Source organism: Poecilia formosa, unplaced genomic scaffold (genome assembly GCF_000485575.1).
Source record: "Poecilia formosa unplaced genomic scaffold, Poecilia_formosa-5.1.2 Scaffold726, whole genome shotgun sequence".
Taxonomy (NCBI): domain Eukaryota; kingdom Metazoa; phylum Chordata; class Actinopteri; order Cyprinodontiformes; family Poeciliidae; genus Poecilia; species Poecilia formosa.
This window is the reverse complement of record NW_006800665.1, coordinates 28,946-33,230: the sequence shown is the minus strand read 5'-3', so window position 1 is coordinate 33,230 and position 4,285 is coordinate 28,946. Positions and strand designations below refer to the sequence as shown.

At 39.6% G+C, this 4,285-nt stretch overlaps 1 protein-coding gene and 1 long non-coding RNA gene across 3 annotated transcripts in view; one reads left to right on the top strand and one right to left on the bottom strand.

The window, feature by feature from the left end:
* Positions 1 to 1,430: 1,430 nt before the first annotated feature.
* The window catches only part of LOC107834704 (uncharacterized), a 21,911-nt gene continuing 19,056 nt past the window's right edge, over positions 1,431 to 4,285 (bottom strand). The window contains exon 4 of the long non-coding RNA XR_001660516.1: positions 1,431 to 1,441. This is a non-coding gene — a long non-coding RNA (uncharacterized LOC107834704). The remainder of the gene's footprint in view (positions 1,442 to 4,285) is intronic.
* LOC103131175 (uncharacterized) overlaps positions 2,803 to 4,285 on the top strand; it is an 8,405-nt gene continuing 6,922 nt past the window's right edge. The window contains exons 1-2 of one of the 2 annotated variants that reach the window (XM_016666452.1): positions 2,803 to 3,288; positions 3,948 to 4,015. The gene's annotated coding sequence lies outside the window, so the exon portion shown is untranslated. Of the gene's footprint in view, positions 3,339 to 3,947; positions 4,016 to 4,285 lie in introns of both variants that reach the window. The other variant, XM_007542757.2, reaches the window with a different exon arrangement.

Sequence of the window (4,285 nt, the reverse complement as noted above, 5' to 3'; positions counted from 1 at the left end):
TATATTGAACTGTTTTTTTTTAGGCGGAAATAGATAATTTTTCCTAATTTCTGCTGTGTATCATATTAATTTACTTTCCTCAGTAACAGGCAGGGTGGTTTTTAGAGCTGTAATATATTCTCTAGGGTCTTACCTTTGTTTTGATACCAAAACAATTAAAATAAACTCTGTAGTTCTTGAGATACATTCAATTCATTTTGGGCATTTTATTTTCAGCCATATTTCTCAAAAACAGGCCATGAGCATGTTTTCTTCAGTACTAAATGTGCGGCAAAGCTAAAGATGTATGAGGGCCGCACTGGGATAACCCGGGGAATTTAAAACTGTCCGACGCCGCTTCCTTTGTTGTTGCAATCATCTATTTATTCCACTTTGATCGTCTTACTTCAGATCGTACAGATTTACACTGACTGACCAGGCCAAACCATTCAGTAGTGTCACAATAAACGGCATTAAACATGGTCAACGGAAATTATGACCACCCCGGCGCACCCGCTTCCTCAAACATAATGAGCCAGCAGCCAGTATGCATTCATACCTTTAGTGACAGCCACGCCCACCTCGACACACCCACCACCCAGGTGTCAAAGGCTCCCGTCACCTCAATAATCATTCATTTCATTCATATGGCTCTTGCAAGTAGCTTCCAAATCGTGTGCCATTAACTCAATCTGTGTGAAATTATTCTACTAAACTATATAGATTAGGCATATTTTTATTCCATTTTGACCCCTTTTTTATTTTTTAACCAAAATTATATTTTAAAAAATATTTTTAAAAAATATTCATAAAATGTATTACCTCAGATAATCATCACTTGTTACCCATAATGTTCAATTGTATAAAATTCTAGGACAGGATCTATTTCATTACATGTTCACTTACCTGGAATTTGTTAAATACAACAAATATTTATTAAAGTGTGATCTATTTCATAACATTTGTCACCTTTATTGTTTAATTACACATTAAATGTTTAAAGATGGGCTCTTTCATCTGGTTTGTGTCATGATGTGGCGGTGGACACAAACGCAGCAGGAAGTAGACATACTTTATGAAGATGTTATTTTAATGAACAGAATAAATGAACTAAATCCAAAATCCAGGGAAAACAAGGAAATCCAAAACCACGAAACAGGAGACACGAGAGATAACAACTGTAACAACTGGCAACATGGTGAGCAGGGTAACAAGTTGGACTGGTGAGTTGTGTCTGACAAAGAGGAGCTTAAGTAATGGGAACAATGACTGCTAGATGAGAAGAGTGATAGCAGATGTGAGTAATTTGGCACAGCAGCTGGCTGAGGGCTGGGGAGGAGGTGGCACAGGGAAACTAAGGAGATCTGCTGGGAACAAACGGGAGGAAACAGGGAACTGTAATACAAAAGACAGTAAGAGTAAAGAAAACCTGATGAACTGGGAGAGAAAGATATGAGGGAAACTGAACCTAAATAGAAACAAGGCTGATCTAACAATAAGAACTAAGGAACATAGAGCAAGAGAAACTAGAAGATCTAAACAAAGAAATAACTCAACTAGAATTACTAAAGAAAGATACAGACTCAGACATGGGAGAATAACTGAACCTACGGTGATCAAATTAAGAAATAAACATTAGATCCCCTGCAGGGAGGCTGAAATAAGAAATAACTAGAAGGATAAAATAGAATTAAACTATAGTCATTAAAGAAGGCTGGACTCAGACAAACAAGGAAAAGCAATAATATAATTCTAACTACACTAAATACCTCTAATAATGTCAAAAGGACCATGAAGGGCTAAACTAGTGGATTAAAACATGAAGCTAAATAAAATGAAAAGCAAAACAAACCCAAAAACCCAGAGTCCTGACAGATGTCTGATTATATAATTGTTTACTTTAATCAAATAAAATATTTATTTAAAAATATAATCTTTCATTATGTGTGTTTATTACCTGAAATATTTAAATATAAAATTTTGACTTTAAATGTGATTCATTACTTCACCTGTTTACATGCAACTTGAAGAGCTTGAATCAAACGATTCATAAATGTTTAATGCATTAAATTATTAAATGACAGAAAACAGCCACTTCCAACTGTATTTCAACACAAATGGTTCCTGTTCCTCTACAGAGTCTGCAGCCTTGCTGAGCTTCTCTCCTGGGGTTTCCTCCTCCTCAGCCTCTCCAACTTGCTCCTCTTCTGTTGTCTCTGCTGCTCTGTTTTCATTATTTACCTCTTCTGGGGTAAATAATATCACGACTTTACACAAGTGTGTCTTTACCTCCAGAGGCTCCGCCGAACCCCTGAGACCGACTCATCGACCCACTCATCGAATCCTTGGGGTTCAGGGATTCGATCGAACCCCAGGGATTCGATCGAACCCCAGGGATTCGATCGAACCCCAGGGATTCGATCGAACCCAGGTTAAGAACCACTGGTCTAAAGCAGTGACGTCACGTTCCAAAGCTCTATAGGCAAGAGCGGTCCATGAGGGTCTATTCTTATATTATGTCTATGGTCTCGGGCCTTATTTGGAAATATGACCACTGCACTCTGGAAGTGAAGGGGGCGCTATTTATTTATTTATTTATTTTCTTTTGAAATCTGTGATATATCTTCACCTTTTGGAAGGATGTATGTATTTACACCATGTACTAAAACTTCTCTATTTTATTTACTTCAGCGCAGCTCACAGTTTTTAACAAATTTTGTAGCTTTCTGTGTACTTCTAAATCTGCTCCTAAGTTGCACCTTTCGGATCTACTGCTGCCTCTACTGGCGTGGGGGTGATAACACAACAAAAACAAACATTACTAAATGATAGCCCCCCCCAGCTTCATCATGGCTACAGTGCTGTTGGAATGGGTTAATGTGATTGGCTGAAACATGGGGGGTTCGTTCATATGATTGGCTGAAACAAGAAAGCTATCTGATTGATTACTGATCATCCAATCAGATAGACCATTTATTATAAAAAACATTTGTGGATTGAGAGGGAGGAGAGTCTCAAAATTCACATACAAAGGCAGCAACTCAGGCCAGAAGCAGCTTGTAAATCAAGAAACATTTGTGCTTGCATCAAAAATATAAGTGTGAATTTCGTCCTGTGTATTTGTGAATTATGAGACAATTTTAGCTCCACAGAGTCGCGCCAAAAGTTTGAATGGAACCAATTTGATTCTCCCAGAGGTTCCGTTCGGACTGACCCGGATGGACCCCAACGGAACTTCCGGGAAGCTATTATGTTGACCATGACGTCAGAGGTGAAGGTCAGCAAAGCGAACCGAACCGATCCGAACCGGTAGGTTTCACCAGAACCAGTGAGGCCAGCCACCGAGCCAAGAGGTACAGGTGGGTTGTTTGATTTGTCCCACCGGTATTTAATTACCTGGCGGGAAGGGTAACAGCTTGTTAGCATCGAAGCTAACTTCCGTGTAGCTGTTTTATTTCTAGATATTTGCAGAATTACAAATAAGATAAGTAAAATAATTAAAGCTAAACATTATCTTTAATGATCAGCTTTAACCCTAACCCTGGAATAGGAACAGAAAGCGTTGGTTCCGCTCCGCCCTGAAGACCGGGGACGCCAGGCAAACCGACCGGTGTAGCGGCGCCGCCATGCGGGTCGCATTCAGGCCGCTGGGCGGTAAAACCCGGCTGGTTCGGTGAGAATGAACCCAGAACCACACCGGTTCTGCTGGAACAAACCAATACTGATTACCTCAGTACACCTGACCCATGTTCCCACCCATGAACCAAGGAGAAACCAGACCCATAACCATTATTATCCAAAACATTGCGGAATTATTTAAATAATGATTATTAAAAAACCCCGAACACTTATCAATGTTTCTATGTGATGAATGGAGGATTATTGCTGCTGACAGGAAGTTCTGCTGTGTTTAACTCAAAATAAGACCTGAAAAAGAAATGTGAGATTTTTCCTTTATGTTTAAACAGAAACAACTCCAGGTTGCTCCATTCAGAACCCAGTGAGACCCATCCTGACCAGAACCATCAGAACCGAGGTGAGACATGGAGGCACAACATGGCTGCTGCCCGCCTCTAAACACTTTCTAACTTTCTCAGGTTCTTTGCTGTGGACTGGAGTTGCTTCAGTTTCAGTCCAGAGAAGTTGACCTCTGACCTCTAAGTTCATTATAAGTGGAAAAGACTCACTGATGGGCACAAATCATAATATTAAAAACTTTGAGACTTTTCATCCAAAATACGACCATAACATGTGAAAAATAATAAACACACATGGTTATGGAGTGCAGTTAGAGCCAAAAGGTAGC